Genomic DNA, 9,078 nt, shown 5'->3' with positions numbered 1-9,078 from the left:
TTTCATGCTTTAAAATGATTTTTAAATTTGTATTTTATATTGTTTTATCTATCTGTCTTTGCAAGCAGTCTTCAGGTTAAAGATACTTCTAACAGGTTACAGTACATTTCCTCTGTATGTAAATTAGATGGGATAATAGAATTCATAACCCATAATATTCTTTGAAAGCTAAGCTTTAAACTTCATTTTATGTCCTTTCACAAATAAATTAGTTTAAAACAGAAAGTGGCTACTTGCCATTTTGACATCAACTCATTTTGCGAGGCTTAGGCAGCTAGACATCGTTTAAAACAAAATATTAACTTATATTACATGTGTATCTATCTTTTGTCAGTCGTCTCTCAGTTCTTGAGGTATATTATTTTAATCATTCCATGCCTTAATATGCTTGCAATACAAGAATATCTTCAGATGGGTGAATACCAAAAGGCTTTCAGTTTTTAGTCAGAAATCAAGCATTGGGCTGTGGTAGCCAAAACCATAGGTTAGCTAAAAGATCATGATACAATTATTTTATTAAGTCATGGTTAATAACAAATGAATCCAGACTTGTCTAACAGATTTTCCATCAACAAATATTGTTATGTGCAAAAGTATTGCCTATGTTGTTTTACACACCACTGCATTAACTAGAACTGCTGAGAGGACTGTATATATGATTTTAAACCTAAGTTGATTTTTTTTCTCACTCTTGAAAGGAGTACTTCTTTGTGAAAGCAGTTCTTACAGCTTTGTTTTCAACCAGCTAAAAATGTTTTATATATTACTCTAACCTGTTGTCCTCCACATTCTATTGTCCTAATTGTACTGTTTTCTGATTTGTATTTATGTCTTGAGACAGTAACTTTTGAATAAAATAAACCTACAGTATGTTGTATGTTTTCTCTTGTACTCAGAGGGGGAGGGTGACTATAAATGGTTTGCAAATTATATCTATTATCACATCTTTTCATGTGTTTGAGGAATAATTTATAGAGAATGCCATCAGTTTATATTTTTAATAAATCATATGTATTTACAATGAAACCAAATCCCTAATTGGGTTATTACTTTAAAATAGGAATCTGTAACCATTATTGCTTTAATTTTCATCTGGTATAGGTTAAACACATTTACAAATGTTTCCATTGTTTATACAGGGTACATTTGAGTGCCTTCTGTGTGCTAGGCATGTGTTAAGAGATCTCTCCTTCATAGATCCATTGGGGAAAACAAAATAATAAACTTGTAATAAATGCCAGGAAGGAAACAGGCAGGATATGCTGAGGTAGAGAATGAGAGAGAGAGAGTAAGAGAGAAACCGGTCTTAAATAAGGGGCTCATGACATGGAGGTAAAACCAACATTTGAAAAAGAATTTACTAATTGAATTCATATTGAAAACTCATCAAAGAAAGTATTAACAAGATTTGCATTGTACTCTTTAAGAGGTTCATGTCAGTGTAACACTAGCACATTGTTCATTTGGGCTAGTTTGTATATCATACTAGAATTGTCTTCTATCATTAGTGATTCAGAACTGAACGTATAAAATGATAGCTAAAACAGCTGGGTGCTGTTTTAAGTAGTTTATGTGTAATAACTCATTAAGCTTCATGACGAGTTGATGATGCTGTTATTCCCCCACCATTTTTTTTTTTTTTTAAACAAATCGGAGGTGAGAATGAGGTACAAAGAAGTTTAAATACCTTAGACCAGGGGTACCAGAACTTGGCCTGTTAGGCACTGGGCTGCACAGCAGGAGGTGAGTGGTAGCCTAGTGAGCAAGCATTAATCACCTGAGCTCTGCCTACTGTCAGATCAGCCTTGGCATTAGATTCTCATAGGAGCGCAAATCCTAAAGTGAACTGCACATGAAAAGGATTTAGGTTGAGCATTCCTTATGAGAATGCTTGATGATCTGAGGTGCAACAGTTTCATTCTGAACCTCACCTCCCACCCCACCCCCACAGTCTATGGAAAAAGTTACATTCCATGAAACTGGCCGCTGGTGCCAGGAAGGTTGGATACTGCTGCCTAAGACAAGGTTATATGGCTAGTAAATAATGGAGTTGGTATTCCAGCCCAGGCAGTCTGGCCGTATTAAGTCCTAGAAAGCGTTGAAACTATTTGATAGATAAGGGAAACATTCGTAATTGCATACACATAAAATGGTACATTGTTCGTTGTCATAGTGCATCTATCTCCTTAAGAGTTCAACTGGTTATGGATTTGGTAGGCGTAAATAAATATTGTCCTTAATATGCTACCTAACCGGCTTTCATCAAGAAGATGTAAGCTGAATCTGAGTCCTGAACTTATCAGTGGTTTAGTTAATAAAGCTGAGAGACTGGGGAAGAAGAGTAGGATAACTGAGATGTCTTCAATATTCTGCCACAAAGGGAACTTTAAGGGGTCACATGGATGAATACAGATCAGACAAATTACTCTGGTAGCAGTAATGATTCAGCAAAAGAAAATGATCCAATAAAGCACCATGCCTTTGGCTATGAGGAAACTCGGTGTTGAAGTCCACTAGATAAATGTCACTTCAGGTCAACAAATCTTAGTGATTGATGTGTGCCTGGCCTAGTGCTAGCTGGTGAGAAGGCAGAGACCAAGACAGATTTTGTACTTAACAGTTCTACTGGGGGTTAGGATGCAGATGCCGAAAGAATAAAATGAAGTAAGTTTATTGTTTGTATTGGGTGTTAGGGGAGCACAGAGGAGGGGCACAAACAGTGGATGTGCTCAGGGAGGCTTCCTGTAAGGCTGATACTTGAATTCTCCCCTGCAACATTTTATGCAAATTTTCACACAACAAAGTTGAAAGAATTTTACTTTGAATACACTGTTGTACTTGCCTTTACCACATACCCATCTGTCTCTCATTTATGTATTTCAAGGTAAATTGCAAACACCGGCACACTACCTCCTAACTACTTCAGTGTGCATATCATTAAAAGTTTACTGTTTTCTATTTTGGTGTATAATTTATATATCGTAAATACACAAACTATATATATTTGCTGTTTTGACAAATGCTTAGACTGCTTAACCCAAATCCCTATTTGAACATTACCATGAACCTGGAAAGTTTCTTTATTCTCCTTAACCAATCTGTTCATCTGTCCTCTAGAAACAATAGCTATTATGTTCCCATCATAGATTAAATTTGGCTGTTCTAGAAGTTCATATAAGTAGAATCATAACAGTATTTTTGTGCAAGGTTTCAGCATGTTTCTGAGATCCATGTTTCATATATCAACAGTTCATTCTTTTAAATGTGTTTCATTGTAAAAATATACTACAATTTGTTATGGGTTGTTTCTGCTTTTTTGGCTGTTATGAATAAAGCTGATACCTGAGTTGCATTTTAAAAGCCCAGAGGTGGGATAGGTGAAAGGAGGACTGCATGACGAGGGCTGAAAATTTCAGGCAAAGGAGACAACATAAATGACCATCTTAGACGTGAGAACTGTTTAGTAATTGCTTAAGGGTGGATGGGGCAAGACTGGAAAGGATAGTTGACTATCCAGTACCTCACATCAGCTTTAAAAATGAAAAAAGACATTCACAAGTGATACCTTTGGTAATTTAAGTGTCTTTGTTTTATGTGTGATGTGCTCAGAATTGGCGAAGATCCAAAATGGTAGCAGGGTGCCTTTAAATGACTTGTGAAAACTTGATTTGTTTAATAATATAGGTGTTTTCATCACATCAGGCCTTATTCTACCATTGAGGAAAATGAAAGGCCAGCTACTATAAGTTTGTTTTCATTTTTTATTTTACTTGTTTTAATTGACTCTATATATGTGTGTGTGTGTGTTACATATTGACAAGAACTATTCATGTGTATAAGTTTTAAAATACGTATACATTGTGGAAAGACTAAATCGAGGTAACATGCATTACCTCACACATTTTTTGTGGAGAGGAGTCTTTTGCTATTACTGTATTGTGTATTCTCCCTTCAAATTTATTAATATTTGCAATATATATACTTAGGTGTTCCAATGTTGGATACATCTATATTTACAATTGTTATATCCTCATGATGAATCGTCCCCTTTATCATTATATAATGACCTTCTTTGTGTCTTCTTACAGATTTTACTCAAATTCTACTTTATTTAAAGTATAGCTACCCCTGCTCTCTTCAGGTTTTCACTTGTATAAAATAGGTTTTTCTATCCCTCCACTATCAGTCTCTGTGTGTCCTTAAAGGTGAAGTGAGTCTTTTTTAGGCAGTAGTTAGGTTTTACTTTTAAAAATCCATTCAACCGGTTTTTTGATTGGAGAATTTATTCCATTTATACTCATGGCAATTATTGATAGGTAAGGACTTATTACTGCTATTTTGTTCATTGTTTTCTGGTTGTTTCGTAGATCCTTTGTTCCTTTCTTCCTCGCTTGCTACCTTCCTTAGTCATTAGGTGATTTTCTTCAGTGATATTTTTATTCCTTTATATCTTTTGTGTATCTTCTATAGCTTTTTGCTTTGTGGTTACTATGAGGTTTACATAAAACATTTTACAATTATAACAGGCTATGTTAAGGTGATAACAACTTTGCATTAAAACTACACTTTTACTCCCCCCATTTTATGTTTTGAAGGCAGAATTTATATCTTTTATATTGTACATTCTTTAACAAATAATTGTAGCTATTGTTACTATTATTATTTCTTTTCTTTTCTTTTTTTTTTTTTGCAGCGGAGTTTCACTCTTGTTGCCCAGGCTGGAGTGCAATGGCGCCATCTCAGCGCACTGCAACCTCCGCCTCCCGGATTCAAGCGATTCTCCTGCCTCAGCCTCCCCAGTAGCTGGGAATACAGGCACATGCCACCACGTCCGGCAAATTTTGTATTTTTAGTAGAGGCGGGGTTTCTGCATGTTGGCCAGGCTGGTCTCGAACTCCCAACCTCAGGTGATCCACCCACCTCGGCCTCCCAAAGTGCTGGGATTACAGGCGCTGGGATTACAGGCGTGAGCCACTGCGCCCGACTCTATCATTTTTAATTATTTTATCTTTTAACCGTCATAGTAAAGATATAATTGATTTACACACTATCATTACAGTATTAGAGTATTCTGAATTTGTATATTTACTTTTACCAGTGAGTTTTATACTTTTATATGTTTTTGTGTTACTAATTAGCATTATCTTTTTTTTTTTTCTGAGGCGGGGTCTCGCTCTGTCGCCCAGGCTGGGGTGCAGTGGGGGGATCTCGGCTCACTTCAAGCTCCGCCTCCCGGGTTTATGCCATTCTCCTGCCTCAGCCTCCCGAGTAACTGGGACTACAGGCGCCCGCCACATCGCCCGGCTAGTTTTTTTTGTATTTTTTTAGTAGAGACGGGGTTTCACCGTGTTAGCCAGGATGGTCTTGATCTGACCTCGTGATCTGCCCGTCTCGGCCTCCCAAAGTGCTGGGATTACAGGCTTGAGCCACCGCGCCCGGCCTAGCATTATCTTTTATCTTGAAGAACTCCCGTTAGCATTCCTTGTTAGACAGGTCTGGTGGTAATGAACTCACTCAGCTTTCGTTTGTCTGGAAAAGTCTTATCTCTCCTTAATTTCTCAGGGACAGCTTTGCCAGGTACATGTTCGTGGTTAGCAGGTTTTTCCTTTAGCACTTTGAATATAATCATCTCACTTTCTCCACGCCTGTAAGGTTTCTGCTAAGAAATTCACTGCTGACCTTACCGGATCTCCCTTATATGTGATACACATTTTTTTCTCTTGCTGCTTTCATTATCTGCACTTTGTCTTATTTTTGATGGTTTGATTATAATATGTCTTGGTGTAGTCTTATTTGGACTGAATTTGATTTCAGACCTTTGACCTTCCTTTACATGGTATTTCTATGTTTTCTCAGGTTTAGAAAGCTTTTTGCAATTATTTTCGTAAGTAAGCTTTCTGTTCTGTTGTCTCTGTCTTCAAGTAGAACACCTATAATTTATATAATGCTCTTTTGATTCTGTACCATAAATCCTGTAAGCTTTCTTCACTTCTTTTTATTCTTTTTTCTTTTTTCTGACTATATTTTCAAATAGCCTGTCTTCAAGTTCACATATTTGTCTGCTTCATTAATTCTGCCACTCTCTCTTTCATTTTATTCACTATATTTTTCAGTTTCAGAATTTTTTTTCTTAAATTTCAATTCCTGAAATTTCTTGTTTTGTTTATTCTTTTCCTAATTTTGTTGAATTGTTTCTTTGTATTTCTTGAAGTTCACTCAACTTCCTTAAAACAATTATTTTAAAGTTTTTGGCCGGCAGTTCATAAATCTCCATTTCTTTAGGTTCACTTCCTGGTGCTTTCCTTTGTTCCTTTGATGGTGTCATATTTCCCTGATTGTTCTTTATCCTTATGGCTGTGCATTGGTTTCTGTACATTTGAAGAAGTTGGAACTTATTTCAGCCTTTGTAGACTGGCTTTGTCTTGGAAAGCCCTTCCACATTCAGCCTGTCCAGAGATTCTTAGCAGGTAGTCTGATGTGGTTAATGAGTGAGCTTGCTGCTGGTGTCCTTAGGCAGGCTGGCCAGGTACCTGGGTAAGGAGGTGGGTGGTCCCAGCACCTGGGTCCACAGGGTGGGGCCTTGAGCCTCAATTTTCAGGGGCTTGCCAGGCATTAGAATGGGTCTGGAGGCTAAGTCCATAGGAGCAGTGCTATAGCCTGAGTCCATGGAGGCTGGCTCAGTGCTAGGCTCTACTGGGATGAACCTGGACCCTGGGTCTGCTGGAGGGTGGAGCTACAGTGGCTGGCCTGGCATTGTGCAAGCCTGCAACTTGTGTCCACAGGTGCTGTCCTCATGCCAACCTGGCAATTGGACCATGGATTCCAGCCTGATAAATAGGGTTAAGGGTGGGGGCAGCCTAGTGCTGGGGTGGGCCTGAAGCCTGTGGCTGTAGAGATGGTCCAGAATCTGAGGCTGCTCAGATGGACCTGTCTATAGGGGCTGGCTTGATGCTAGGGTAGGCCCAGAGACCAAATTCATGGGGCCAGCAGGGGCCGACCTAGCACTGGGGCAAGTCTGGAGGCACAGTTTGGGGATACTGACCTAGAGTTTGACGCCATGGGGGCACAGGATTTTACTGGGATGGGCCCAATGTTGGTTTTACTGGGATGGACAAAGTCTGGTGCTCGCTTTCCTCTTCCCCCAAGCGGAGGGTCTCTTTCCACACTGGGATTGGGGAAGGGGTTATGAGGATAATATAAAACTGTCCTTCCTACCCTCTTCAATGCAGTTTTTCTTATTTCTGCATTACACTCAGGTGCTGTAAGCTCTCATCTGCTTTCTTTAGCTCTTGTGAACGTATTTTTATGTGTGGATAGTTGTTCACATTTATGTTCCTGTGGGGAGACAAGCACTGGAAAGTTCTATTCTGCTCTTGCTTACATCCGAACTTGTACCTTGATTGTTTTCTTACATTAACTTATTTATCCTCTACTATCTTTTGCTTAGGATATGCCTGAGGATTTTACTCTAGTGAACCTGGGGCAAGTTAGCTTTTAAACAATTTTATAGTGTTTATAGCAAAATTGTAACTAACATTGAAAAAATAATAGCTAATATGTGTTGTGTTTACTGTATAACAAGCACTATTCTCCAGCAAATTATAGTTGATATTATCTACATTTTACAGAGAAGGAAACTGATGCACAGGTTAAATCAATTTGCCGAAGGATGCATAACATGTAAGTGATGTGGTCTAGATTTTAACTCACAGTTTCTGATTCTGCAGTCTATGAATGTAACTTTCTCTCTTCATCTTCCTGCTACTAAATGTATGCACCTACTTGTGTCTGTATTCGTATAGTTTGTGTTTCATTCTGTTATAGTGGACAAGCTATCCTTGTTTCTAAGATATTGGATCCTATCCTGTATTTTTCTCCTCTCTCCCCTCCCCTCTCTTATTCTTTTTATTAGAGAATGATATTTAGAGGCCAGAATTTGGCAACTACATATGCTCATTGGTACTGGTTTTAATTGCTCCTACAGGCTTTCTTAGAGGACTAAGCTGAGAAATATATGTATGTATACATACGCATACTTCTATATATATTTGTCTGTATGTTCTGTGCTACCTCCTTCACTGCCACTACCACCACGATGTAGTTATGTTATTCATTTGACATATAGTTAGGTTTGTTTTTGTTTATATTGCATTTTAGGGTCCTCCCCCATTTTTGTTGATTTTATTTATGAATATGTGAGGAATTATTAACAAGATTCTAAAAGCCAAAACTGTATAGAAATATATACTCAAAGAAGTCTGACTCCCACCCTTGATTCCTTCTATCCCATTCCTAGACTCCATTCTTTTTTTTTGAGATGGAATTTTGCTCTTGTTGCCCAGGCTGGAATGCAATGACATGATCTCGGCTCACTGCAACCTCTGCCTCCCGGGTTCAAGTGATTCTCTTGCCTCAGCCTCCCAAGTCACTGGGATTACAGGCATGAGCCACCACGCCTGGCTAATTTTTTTTTTTTTTTTTTTTTTTGTATTTTTAGTAGAGACAGGGTTTCACCATGTTGGTCAGGTTGGTCTTGAACTCCTGACCTCAGGTGATCCACCCGCGTTGGCCTCCCAAAGTGCTGAGGTTATAGGCATGAGCCGTGGTGCCCGGCCTTCTAGCCTCCATTCTTTCCATCCTATTTCCATTCACCCCCTGTAGGTAACCAATCTCTTTAGTTCCTGCTTAACATTTTCTGTGTTTTTTCCTGCACAATGAGCAGATATGTATACATTTTCTTGTTTTCCCTTTATTACTCTTTTGCACTCATTTTATTTTATTGAAGAGATGGGGTCTTGCTATGTTGCCCAGGCTGGTCTGAAACTCTTGGCCTCAAGGGACCTTTCTGCCTCAGCCACCCAAAGTGCCGAGATTACAGGCAGGAGCCACCACGCCTAGCCTGCATTCTACTTTTCTTAAAACTTAACATAGGCCGGGCGCGGTGGCTCAGGCCTGTGATCCCAGTACTTTGGGAGGCCGAGACGGGCGGATCATGAGGTCAGGAGATCGAGACCATCCTGGCTAACACGGTGAAACCCCGTCTCTACTAAAAAATACAAAAAACTAGCCGGGCGTGGT

This window comes from Rhinopithecus bieti, unplaced genomic scaffold, assembly GCF_001698545.2.
Source record: "Rhinopithecus bieti isolate Rb0 unplaced genomic scaffold, ASM169854v2 scaffold_22636, whole genome shotgun sequence".
Taxonomy (NCBI): Eukaryota; Metazoa; Chordata; class Mammalia; order Primates; family Cercopithecidae; genus Rhinopithecus; species Rhinopithecus bieti.
Note: the sequence above shows the minus strand (reverse complement) of the source record.